The sequence below is a fragment of the Bos mutus genome, chromosome 8 (assembly GCF_027580195.1).
Source record: "Bos mutus isolate GX-2022 chromosome 8, NWIPB_WYAK_1.1, whole genome shotgun sequence".
In the NCBI taxonomy this organism is placed as follows: Eukaryota; Metazoa; Chordata; class Mammalia; order Artiodactyla; family Bovidae; genus Bos; species Bos mutus.
This window is the reverse complement of record NC_091624.1, coordinates 58,584,906-58,598,192: the sequence shown is the minus strand read 5'-3', so window position 1 is coordinate 58,598,192 and position 13,287 is coordinate 58,584,906. Positions and strand designations below refer to the sequence as shown.

General features: G+C 42.5%; 1 protein-coding gene and 1 long non-coding RNA gene across 3 annotated transcripts in view; one reads left to right on the top strand and one right to left on the bottom strand.

The window, feature by feature from the left end:
- The window catches only part of GNA14 (G protein subunit alpha 14), a 200,573-nt gene that overhangs the window by 186,214 nt on the left and 1,072 nt on the right, over positions 1-13,287 (bottom strand). The gene's annotated exons all lie outside the window — the stretch shown is intronic.
- Positions 12,038-13,287, top strand: part of LOC138988898 (uncharacterized) — a 36,965-nt gene continuing 35,715 nt past the window's right edge. For both annotated transcript variants that reach the window (XR_011465143.1, XR_011465140.1), the window contains exons 1-2: positions 12,038-12,538; positions 12,649-12,750. This is a non-coding gene — a long non-coding RNA (uncharacterized lncRNA). The remainder of the gene's footprint in view (positions 12,539-12,648; positions 12,751-13,287) is intronic.

Sequence of the window (13,287 nt, the reverse complement as noted above, 5' to 3'; positions counted from 1 at the left end):
CTCAGACTCACGTCCATCGAGTCAGTGATGCCATCCAGCCATCTCATCCTCTGTCGTCCCCTTCTCCTCTTGCCCCCAATCCCTCCTATGGTTTTTCCTGTGGTCATGTATGGATGTGAGAGTTGGACTGTGAAGAAGGCTGAGCGCCGAAGAATTGATGCTTTTGAACTGTGGTGTTGGAGAAGACTCTTGAGAGTCCCTTGGACTGCAAGGAGATCCAACCAGTCCATTCTGAAGGAGATCAGCCCTGGGATTTCTTTGGAAGGAATGATGCTAAAGCTGAAACCTCAGTACTTTGGCCACCTCATGTGAAGAGTTGACATATATATACCTATGGCTAATTCATGTTGATATATGGCAGAAAACAACACAATATTGTAAAGCAATTACTCTTCAATTAAACATAAATTTAAAAAGGAACAATCTCATAGCTCATTTTTGAATCTGAGACCAAGGTTCAGTGAGAGTAAAAGAATCAGAAATGATGATGTCACAAGACAGCTAGAAGAGTTTATAAATTGTACAATCTCTTCAACACAAATTAGGTAGTGAAGAAACTAGTTGTCCTGCAGGTGGGAATGGATACAAAATGCAGTTAAAATGAACTGGTTAAATGGAGGTTTTTTTTTTAATGATAAAAATTGGAAGAAATAAGTGAGGCTTTCAACAAAATTTATGGGCTTGAAAAATTATCCTAACATTCATACTGAGATTGTAAATCTTCTCCTCTTGATTGCATCGAACTTGGAACCCACAAAAGGTGAAGGAATCAGAAATGAATCAAATATACAGTAATAATACTCAAGTTAAATTTAAGAATAGGTATAGTAATCATGAGCAGCACTGAGGTTTTTTTGATGCTGTTATTGTTTATTTAATCTGATGTAAAGTAATCTGAGTATTAGAACTGTGATTAATTTATAGGAGTTAATAGTATAAATGATTTGCTCTGATTACACTTAGGAACAGGATTTTTTTATTACCTTTAGAGACAGTTTTAACTGTTTAAAAGAACAAGATTAATGTAATATATAGCTTTATTTTTATGAGATCACTGGAGACACTTAAATGCTTAGCTTTTTCTTGCCAGCTTTGTCAGGGGGTTGATATATTTGAGGCTATTCAGGCTTCTTAAATGTGTAAATAGGTTTTTAACTGTCTAAGGGAAATTTCACTGAATTAATAAGTAGAGTTAACTTAGTAGTAAATTAAAAGCTAATCAAAGAACTAAGTCAAAGTCATGGCATACATATTTAAAAAGTGAAATGAATGTTAAAGGTTTAGGACAACTAGGGTTTTACATTTCTCAACTTCAACAAATTCAATATCAAGTAAAACAAGTAGCTTCAAATGTTTATTTGCTTGCAAAAAAGACCCTTTCAAATACCTGAAAAGTCAACTGCAGGATAAAAGAATGTCATATCATCACCAGAATGTTGGGAGAATGAGAGACCCAGATACGGTATTGACCTCCAGCCAGCCAAGACCCCATCATACTGGATATTGGACCCCTCCTCCACAAACAGGGGTTCCCAGGTAGTGCGGTGGGAAAGAACCTTCCTGCAACGCAGGAGACACCAGAAACTCAGGTTTGATCCCCGGGTTGGGAAGATCCCCTGGGGAAGAAATGGTAACCCGATCCAGTACTCTTGCCAGAAAAGTCCCATGGACAGAAGAGCCTGTCAGGCTATAGTCCATGCGGTCTCAAAGAGTCAGACACAACAACACACACACAGGAGTACGGTTGCCCCAAACATATTACATTCTGGTTTTTTTACCTTAGAATTGCATGTGATTGAGAAAGAACTCCCAGATATTAGGAATTTAAAAGCTGAATGCAAAACAGATTGCATAATATTTTATTAGCTAGGATACCAGTTTAGCTGAAAAAGGGTGCCATCATTCCTAGCTCAGAGCTAGTATGGCACCTTCACAGTATCAGGAATACAGGCCTCTTCTACCTTGCTGCTTTTTCATCCTCAACGTCCAACTTCCATTTCATGGGAAAAGATGGTTGCTCTAACTGCTACCACCAAATCAACATCCTTCTCTGGAATGGAAAAAAAGCCTCCTTTCTTTTTAAGGTAACAACTCAGAAATCACCTATATGACTACAGTTTCCATCCCATGGGCTGTAAACTTAGTCAAATGACCACACCTAGCAGCAGGTAAACTGAGAAATATAGTCTTTACCTCCATGTCATGTGTCAAGAGATTACCTTATTACAGAAGGAGGAAAGATATTTAAGAGACTGATAGCAGTCTTTGCTATAAATATGCCACTTTCTAAGCTAAAAAAAAATTTTTTTAACACTCAAATATTCACTTTTGTGCATAAGAAAATGTGAAAATTTAGAAAACAAATAAGACACATGCAATACATCACTGATTCCAGAACATCAGCCCACATTCCAATGTCAGTATGTAATAAAATTTTCATTAGTCCAAAAGGGAAAGTTTAATATGAACAAATATGAATTTGTTATAATGTATATTTATCCAATTAAAAGTATCGTCTATTAAGAATAAGCGCTTCCCACTATTTGAAGGTAAAATATTCTTTCTTTTAAGCAATAATATTGATGCTAAATGGCAGTACATTTGTTAATTCAGCAAATGTTTCTGGAACATCCAAGCACAAGATCTTCAGGATTCACTGGTTCTAACAGTACCTATGCTCAACAAATATAGAGTCTAGAGGGGGAGACGGAGAGTAAATAAAATATCAGAAATAGAGTTTTAAGCCACAATGACAACTATTTTTAAAATGAAATGTAGACTATACCTATGGCTGATTCCTGTTGACGTATGGCAGAGACCAACACTATTGTGGAGCAGTTACCTTCAATTAAAAAAATAAATTCAGAAAAAAATGTAGAATGGGCTATGGGAGAATATTCTGGGGGGACTTATTTTGGATCAGGGAGTCAGTGAAGGCTTCCAGGAGGAAGGGATGTTTAAGATGCATTCTGAAATGAGTAGCTAGAAGACTAGGAAGGACACATGTTGGAAGCAGACAATTGCTGTGTGCAGACATATAAAAAGGAAGCATGTGGCCCATGAAAGGTCCTAAAAGGAGGCTCTATGGACAGAAGCTAGTGATTGAAGGGAATAACGGCAGAGAGGTGGCAGGGGCTGGATAGAGGGTCTCACGGTCCATGCACAGGTTTTATATTTGCATCCGAAGGCAAAGAGAAGACACAGAAAGGTTGTGAGCAGGAAAGTTCAGTTCAGTCACTTAGTCGTGTCTGACTCTTTGCGACCCCATGGACTGCAGCACGCCAGGCCTCCCTGTCCATCACCAACTCCCGAGTCTACCCAAACTCATGTCCATCTAGTCGGTGATGCCATCCAACCATCTCATACTCTGTCGCCCCCTTCTCCTGCCCTCAATCTTTCCTAGCATCAGGGTCTTTTCAGATGAGTCAGCTCTTCACATCAGGTGGCCAAAGTATTGGGAGTTTCAGCTTCAAGATCAGTCCTTCCAATGAACACCCAGGACTGATCTCCTTTAGGATGGACTGGTTGGGTCTCCTTGCAGTCCAAGGGACTCTCAAGAGTGTTCTCCAACACCACAGTTCAAAAGCATCAATTCTTCCAATTCACGTTTAAAAAGTCACTCTGGTTGCAATGTGGAGAGTGAACTCAGGGCCAAAGAGCAGTAGAGGATGAAGTAATCCAGACAAGAGTTGGGGCAAATAGGATGGTAAAAAGTGCACACAGAGAGATTTGGCCTCTTGAAGTAGATTTTGGTGACATGTTGGCTCTAGGAAACAGAAACAGGACTGTGACTAAGAACCAGAACTCTGGAGTCAGACTGTCTGGCTTCAAACCCTGGGTCTAAGCTAGCTGGTGAACCTGGTTTTGGAGCCTCAGTTTCCTCATCTGTATAATGGGGTGGACAATAGTTAACTGTACCTACAAGCACAGCAAGAAATAAATGAGACTGTTCAAGTGCCTAGAATGGTGACTGGATGTATAAATGTTTTATTATCATTATTTTATTTCTGGTGTTACGTGTAGTAGAAGATCAGGAGACACAGAACTGAAGTATAGACATGGTTAGGAGGGACAAATTGTGAGAGTAGAATTGACATATATACACTACCATGTATAAAACAGACAGTTACTGAGAACCTGCTGTACAGCACAGAAAGCTCAGCTTGGTGCTCTGTGACGACTTAGACGGGTAGGGTGGGGTTGGAAGGGAGGTTCAAGAGGGAGGGGATATATGTATACATATAGGTAATTCACTCCATTGTACAGCAGAAACCAACAACATTGTAAAGCAATTATACTCCAATAACACAAGGGAAAAAAAGGAAAGACCAACAAAGACTCCCTGGACTCTGGTTTGAGCACTGGGTGATCAGGGGTACCATCTGTTAGTAGAAATGCCATCAATCAGGGAGAGGAAAAGAGAAGACCCTTCAATCTGGTTCAGTGTGTTCTATTTTGGATATGTTAAGAAAGGAGTTGGGAAATATGTCTAATATCACCTTTTAAGTTGCTTTTTAGATGAATACACTAGAATATTTTTAACATTCTCACTGGGTAAATTGTTGAAATGTTTAAATAACATTTTCACTTGATAAATTCTTTAAATACTCCAGTTCGATTCCTGGGTTGGGTAGAACTCCTGGAGAAGGGAATGGCTACCCACTCCAGTATTCTGGCCTGAAGAATTCCAGGGACTGTATAGTCCAAGGAGTTGCAAAGAGTCAGACACAACTGAGTGACTTTCACCCTTCAAGCCAGTCTTCCTTCCATGAATGTTTCTGTGACACCCCAAACAACAGAGACCGCCAGCGCCTGTAAGGCATTCACACTACTCATCTGGTATTTCATGGAAGCCACTACAGAGAGAGAGACATATATTTATTCAACCTCTGTTTTAGCTAGGCTCTGTGCTCAGCTTTGCGGGTTCAGTGGTGAACAAAGCCATCATGGATTTCAAGGTCTCATGTAAAGCTCTTCCTGGACTCCACCAACCACCTGGACGTGGCCCATCCACACTGGAGCAAACAGGAGCATACATTAGTGCTCCCACATGTGGTTGCTCTTATTTGTTTCTTGCTCTTTATATTCATAACAGTCCCACTAACCCAGGAAGCAACCCTTTTCAGAGTTTCACAGAATAAGATTACTTGAACTCAGTGGGCTGATGGAAATAAAACAGAGGCATATTTTCCAATCTAATTTCAGCACTTAAACTAGTTTTATGAAATTGAATTATTTGTCAATAATTGGAACAGTTTTGCGTTATTTTAAATTTGTACTATTAGAGGGAAAAAGAAATGAAACAGCCTTATATTTTTGATTCTGAGATTTACTGCCACACAAATTAACATTTTTAAGGTCAAGAGGCCTTTGCATTGATGTGTACAATACAGTAAATGAAAATCTGCTTTCAAATCAATGGCACATCTTAGAACAGATGTTTCCTTAGAAATGAAGTTCACAACATGAAGACTCAGGAGTGACTAGAACTGGCTGGCAACTAAGAAACTGGCCTCCTCACTGTGGCTCACTGTCAAATAGCTACTGATCACCAAACCCTATGAAATCTGCTGAGCCTAGTCACACTCCTCTGGTCTTTTTCTATCCCATCCTTAAAAGTCTGCACTCTTGTTTCTCAAACTCTGTGGTAAGGGACCAGTTTTTAAATTTTTCCCATTCAGTTGCAGATTATTACATCAATGAAATACAATAAAACACCCCCGATGCTACATCAATGTTAAATTGCTAGAAAAGTTTCTAGATGCTTATTCTTGATTTCTGTATTTGTCTTACACGCATAGTGGCCCAGGACCCATGACTGCTTTTTGAGTGGCACTGACTTAGATAACCAGGATTTAGACTACGAGGAACATTAGATGATGATTCCATAAATGATTTATCATCTCCATTTGTCTGATTTTGTTTAGGAATACAATTAGCTTATATTTCCCAGTTACATAGTAGCTGAGCAACAGAAAAACATTCTGGAGATGAGTTACATAAAATGTCAAAATGAAGGTGTCATTCATGGCAGGGTCGAGAAAGCGGTGGCATAGTTCCTCTTTGGGTCTTGGACAACTAACTTAACCATACAAAAGATACCTTTCAGACAAAACAATAGAAGATAAACGTTCTCTTTTTCTCTCATTTATGACCAAATACAAAATACCAGAATGTATCAGTTACTTGGCGGGGGGTGGGGGGGGGACCCAAAAAACTTGACAACCAGGAATATACAGCTAATGTTCCATTTTCCTTTATCCATATCAGTCGTGTCCTGCTCTTTGTGACACCGTGGACTGTAGCCTACCAGGCTCCTCTGTCCCTGGGATTTTCCAGGCAAGGGTACTGGAGTGGGTTGCCATTCCCTTCTCCATGGTATCTTCCCAGCCAAGGGACTGAACCCAGGTCTCCCGCATTCCAGGCACTTTACCATCTGAACCACCAGGGAAGCCCCAGTGTTCCAAAGAGGTTGAATTTTCAAAGAGCAGACTGATATTTGGTGGCTTGTACTAAAAGAGGCTTTCCCTGCACCACTTAGTCCATAATAGAAAGATAATTACTTAATGATAATAGGCCATAAAACCATTACAATGTATAGGAACACAACTTTAGGAGTTCTACATCAAAGTTCAAGGGCTCACGCAAATGCACACACTGTTGCTTTTGCAAGGACTCTTGCCAAGGTAAGATGTAGGTACATGCGTGCCTGCTTTCCTTTTTGCCCAGCAACATGACACCTGGGGACAAAGCCTGAACAGTTCCTACAGATTACCCAGTTCACATTCTGAAGACCCTTCATCAAGTTGGTGAGAGAGACTACTTTAACATCAAAAAATAGAGCATCCCCTAGGCAGGTTGATCCCAGGGGCCTCCCAGATATCCACTGAAAGAGAAGGTACCTGCTTTAGAGCCCAGGGTGGCAATCAGAGGCTGGTCCATCCTGAGGTCCAGGCCAAGGTTATAAGACACGTTCTCCAACTTATGTGTATCAGGATCACCAGGAGATCCTATTAACATACAGCTTGCTGGCCCTACTCTAGAATTTGATTCAGAAGGCCAGCTGAGGACTGAGAGTTTACATTTCCAACAAGTTCTCAGAGGTGCTGATATTGCTGGTCCTGGGAGCACACTTTGAAAACCACTGGTATAAACCATCTGATGTCAGAATTGGAAAGACCTCAGAGTCCCTTGAACAGCAAGGAGATCAAACCAGTCAATTCTAAAGCAAATCTACCATGAATATTCATTGGTAGGACTGATGCTGAAGCTAAAGTACTTTGGAGACCTGATGCAAACAGTTGACTCATTAGAAATTTCTAATGAGCTGGGAAAGATTGAAGGCAGGAGGAGAAGAGATGACAGAGGATGAGACGGTTGGATGGCATCACTGACTCAATGGACACGAGTTTGAGCAAACTCCGAGAGATGGTGTAGGACAGGGAAGCCTGGTGTACTGCAGTCCACGGGGTCACAAAGAGTCGGACATGACTGAGCGACTGAACAACAATAATAGAGGTCACCTGATCCAAAACTTTCATTTTACAGGTGAGGATCCTGGGGTTCAAAAGGGAATGTCTTGCTCATGGTCATATGTTTACTACTCAGGGGCTACCTCCATCAAAACAACAACAAAACAACAACCCCTCAAGTTCCCAGAGCCTTAAGATGCTGCTCACTTCATGATGCTGCGTTATGACTACATGGCAGGTCCATGTTCTCTGAGAAGGGACATCAGTGGAGATTTCATGTCAGACTGTCCTATCTGCATGCCCTTCTGGAAAAAGCACTCTGCCTCTATCAGTGACCTTGTAACTGAGCCCAGTTACACAGTTGTAACTGAGCCCAGACAGAGGGTTGGCAGCACAATGGGGACTATTCATTGCCTAGATTTTATTGTTTCTTATTTTTATTATTTTGTACTTTTTTACTTCACTGCACAGCATGTGGAAGCTTCGTTCCCTGACAAAGGATTGAACCTGAAACCCCTGCATTAGAAGCATGGTCTTAACCACTAGACCACCTAGATTTTAAACTCACAAAGGCTGGCTCCAGAGAGCATGTTCTCACCACTACCCCATCCTACCTCTCCCCAAGCTCCCTGTGCATATGTGTGCATGCTAAGTCGCTTCTTCAGTTGTGTGTGACCCTGTGTAGCCCACCTGGCTCCTCTGTCCATGGGATTCTTCAGGAAAAAATACTGGAGATGGTTTCCATGCTCTTCTCCAGGAGATCTTCCCGACCCAGGGATCGAATCCATGGGAAAAATCAGATGGCCTGAGGTTTTGCAAAGTGACAGAAAGCTGCAAGAGATGATCACAGATGATCTGCTGCACTCACGTGGAGGTAGGCATCCAGCGCAGTGTCAGTGACTCTCAGCTCTCTGGGTGGCAAGTTTCTGGCTGTGCTCTTGCAGCCTGGTCTGATTCCAGTGTCAAGACTCCCTTGGATCCTGCCCTTTCACTTAGCCTGCTCTTCAATTCCCATCAATTTTTCGAGCTTCCTATTTCCCCTCCAATAAATTATTCTTAAGTGAAATTATTCTTCTGCAACCAGGAACCCTGGCCAACATGATAAGTCATTAATTTACCCATTAGCAGAGAGCCAACTGTGGTAATGAAAGTTGGGGTTCCACACAGAGTCCTTCAGAGCACTACTCCTCCTCTAGCACTCTGGGATTTCCGCTGGTGCGCTTCTAATTCCTTAAACTGTCTGCAGCGGCGGCGGCTGCTGGCCTTACAGGACACCCAGCTTCAGGCCATGTGCATTCAGATGAAGCTTTGTCTGTGCTATGGATCTCCCAGACTAAACTGAATGATTCAGGTTCACACCCTCACTCACATGGGGCCGCAGGCTCAACGACAGGGACAAGAAAGGCCCAGAGGGTTCTAGAGCGTGGAAGGGAACCAAGCCAAGTCACGTTAGTGATTGTGCCCTGGGAATCTGCTGTCCTGGTTTTTACTATTTGATTCTTTTCATTTCATTAGACGCCCTGGTAAGAACCCTTCCAATAAAGTCCTCTTTTTGTGTGAATTTCAATCTGTCTTTATAACACAATAGCTTTGCTGTAAGAATCCTTCCAATAAAGTCCTCTTTTTGTGTGAATTTCAATCTGTCTCTAGTAACACAATAGCTTTGCTACACTGACTTGCTGTACACTCCTGTCTTCTCAGTCCAGCCACCTCGTTCCCTGCCACCCCACACAAGGGAGTTCTTACAAGGAAACTTTTCTCTTGTGATTCAGGTATCATAGAAAAAGAGAAAACAAAAGACGATACAGACTAGAAGCCATTAAAAATGAAAAAAATACCCTTTGAGGACGAAGACTTTTTTACATTGTTTTTCATCTAACTTTACGGTTAGATTTTTCCCTTTTATATCTACTCATAGCATTACAACCTTAAAATTTTCATCTTCTAACTCAGAGCTTTAAAAATGTGGTTTTTCAGATACTTACATACTGGCGACTAATTTGAATTAGGGGAGTTGATATCTTTGTTTCAAGTGTTTAATTATCTTCAGAAAAAAAAAATGTACAGTTTTCCACTGAAAATGATCAAGGCCCAGCAGTGAAATGACTGATTTCCGGACTCAGAAGAGGGGTACAAGATGAACCTGGAGCATGTAGTTATGCCAGAAAGTAAGGAAATGCTCCAAAAACTGATGGAGGTGTGATACGGGAACTAGTGTGCAAATTGGGTACAATTTGAGTACCAAAATGATTCAGTAATGAAATAAAAACCACCAGTAAAACTCTCACACACAAACACACACACACAATCCTAGCTATATGTAAGTTAACATGGATAATAAATAAACCAAAAAAGGGACAGAGGAAGGCTCTTACAGCAGAATGTCTGGTGCCAACCGGTCAGTGGAGAGAAGCTGGAGCTGGAAAATAATTTTCTAGCCATTAAGCCTAAATAGACTTGCAGCCCAGGAACATGACAAATAGTTCTGAAATGGAACTTTGTTATAACCAATGCAACAAAACTTTAGGGGACTCAGATTTTTCAACTCATTAGTGTAAGAAGAGTAAGAGATTTAAAAGTCAGCTTAAGGCTCAGAAAATAATAAGGGGAACTCCAAGCAAAACATTTTTGTTAAAGTACAACCAGGACAACTTATACAAACTGCTAGCAACCTACAACTGGTCAACTAAAATGGAAATAACACCTCACCGGTGGCTAAAAATGCTACAAAATGGGGTGATGCTAGTTGACACTTACTAGTTGACAGAGCCAAGTTAGTCTGCAGTTAAGAAAGGGTAGAACCAGAGTTTGAACTCAGGCAGTCAGACCTAAGAACCTACATTTTTAATCCCTATACCAGTATAAGTTCCAATTCCCCGGTACACATTCCAGTTCCAGCATGAGGTCTGCATCCAAAATCAAGACATCAGAGTTGCTAGAGACATTCAAACTGATTAACAAGCAGCACTTTTCCAAGCCTCATTTGATACCAAAAATCAATAAAAATCACATTTCTCCCCATTTCATTGCTATTGTCGAGACACTTTCTTCCTACACCGAGTGATGTTCATCAAGGTTCTTATCAGAACTCTTTTGTCCCACGTTTATCTGAGGAACTGATAAGAATTTCTTTCTACTAATTTTAGCCATCTCCTTTATTTCTCCCTTATCTCCTTCCACAAGAAAGTACCACGCTGACACCTTGCAAATAGCAGCCCCAAATGGACAGCAAGTTTTATCTTTCCCTGTGCACACCGACCCATGATTTTATTAAGCACAAACAGGATATGGCCCCACTGAATGTACTTTGGAAATGTCCTTAAATCACTTTGTTGCAACAGCATGCTTCCTTGTCAAGAGCTGGTGGCCTTTTGGCTCATTCCACCCTCCACACGGGATCCTCAACTTCTATTTGCAAAACAGTTTTCACCTGAGATACTCAGGCAGTGGCTCATCTAATGCACCCATTATAGCAGTTCAGATGATTTTTATTTTCACTCAAACTGCATGACTTTAGACAAAAAAGGATTCTCTGATTTCTGTGTTTTTGGCGTCATGGCCTCCTCCTCTTCTGTCTTAAGAAATGCAAGTATGCCTTGCTCCCTTACAGAGCAAACTAAACCAGAGGTTTCAAAGTCCATTCTTAGGGTTTTGGATAGTTTCATGTGGTATAGCAACTTTCTAACAAGTTCTGGGTGATTAGCACTGAGATGGCCTGCTAGTCACAGCTGAGGATGATTAAAAAGGGGTTCCTGGGAGGTCAGGCAGTGCTGAAAGGGGCAATAAGAGGGCTGGGGCAATAAGAGGGTTAGGGCAAAGGCCTGGCAGGTACAAAAACAGATTCTAGTCACCTGGATTAAGTATGACTTCCAGGGAAAACATACCTACAAACATCCCTACCCTAGTTTGATTGTAAGTAAATGCAAGCATTTTAGCCCTAAACAGTCTTATCACCAATACATGTAATATGGTCAGCTTCCTGCTTAATTTTCATTTGTCAAGCTCCTGGTATATTCAGGCACTGAATTTTACACACTGACACAGATCATAAAGTATTTCACAAGGAAAGAGGAGTCAGTCTGTCCTTAAAAAGAAAAAGTATGCAGTTAAAGGGCTTCCCAGGTGGCTCAGTGATAAAGAATCTGCCTGCAATGCAGGAGACACAAGTTCAATCCCTTGGTTGGAAAGATACCCTGGAGAAGGAAATGGCAACCCATTCCAGTATTCTTACCTAGGAAATTCCATGGACAGAGGAGTCTGGTGGGCTACAGTCCAAGGGGTGGGAAAGATTGGGGCTAAACAATAACAACAATGCAGCTAAAGCCAGGCCTGCCCCTAATCTTCCTGGAGCCTCAGACAGGAGGACACTAGGGGCCCACATAATTACTTTGTGGGCTATCCACCAACAGACGGTCACAAAATCCTCCTTCTTTGGCAAATGTAGCTTTATAACAACCTGGAAGGCCAAGTACGATTAGAATTCTCAGACCCCTCAGAGTTCTGGGTCAGGCAGGAAAGGGCAGCCCAGGCCAGTGAACAGAATCCTTTCCCTTCCCCACCTAGGCTCCATCTCCTCCCAGAGTGGCCTCAGGCCCACCTGCAGACCTGAGCCCACACTTCCAGCACAGCTGCCTGGTTAGGCACTCTTCAGGGGTGGGGCCTGCCCCACCCCAACGTGCACAGAGCAGGCTTGGGCCTTTGGGTCCAGTGAGGGTCTGGGGTGTGGTGGGCAATGTGGACTCTGGGTGGGCAGCACCATCCACCTGCAGACAGACTCCTCCAGTGGGGAGGGGCACAGCCTGAGGAAGACCAGACACCCCGCCCCCACCCCCGAAACCCAAAGAATAATTACACAGGGGTTCCCTTGTCCAGGTCTGAAGGCAATACTGAAGAAAAACTTTCTCTATTTTTTTCTAACTAGATGCACTTTTCTTTCCTTGAAAAGATTAAAGATTCTGATATAAGCAAGGGTTCCTGTCCAGAACAGTTGAAAGAAAAAAGTTGAAATATTTGCAGCTATCTAGAAAGATCTGACAGCTACTACTCTGATATGAAAGAAGGAAAAGGTAAATATTCCTTAACAGCAAACAGGGTTCTAGAAAGTCACAAGAGAAGGGATCCTGCCCTAAGGCGTACACTGGGCAAACTTTTAACATTCTCTTTCTGTTTTTGAAAGTGAGCGTCCTACCTAGACCTGTGCGGACGCCCAAAGAGCCCGATGAAGAACTAGCCAGAGCGGCTGGGGAACCGGAGTCCCAACCCTAGGAACGAACACAAGGTGAGCTGAGCTGAGCAAGGGAGGTTTGGGCCTTTACGCAAACAGGCCTCCCCAAATGGAGCTCGGGGAGGCAGGCGGAGGCCGTCACAGCGGGGAGAGAGGTTAAGGCTTGGGCTGCACCCCCACGACAGACCCGGTATCTGCTTTGCCTTTTCTCAGTCTGGGCAAGTTCGCCAATTTCGCGTCCTGTTTTTAATTCTCTAAAATGGGGATATCACTTGTCCGCATCACTGGGCGGCAATGCGCATAAGAACAGAGCGCAGTTCCACACTTCGTTAGCGCTCAATCAACCTACTTACTTAGACTCGAGAGCGCAGGGGCCAGGATGAACCCAAAATGTAGATTAAACAGCTCCCCACCACCAACCCGCAACATCCAAAATACGTCCTGCAGAGGTGGTGCGTGCTGGGGACGGAGGGGTGAGGTGAATGAGGCTTTAGGGAGAGAAGCAAACAACGGAGAAAACAGAGGTCAAATGTTACCTCTCAGCTCTGTTTGGGGTCAGGAAGGGGTTGCCTTCCAATGTCACCCAGCTGG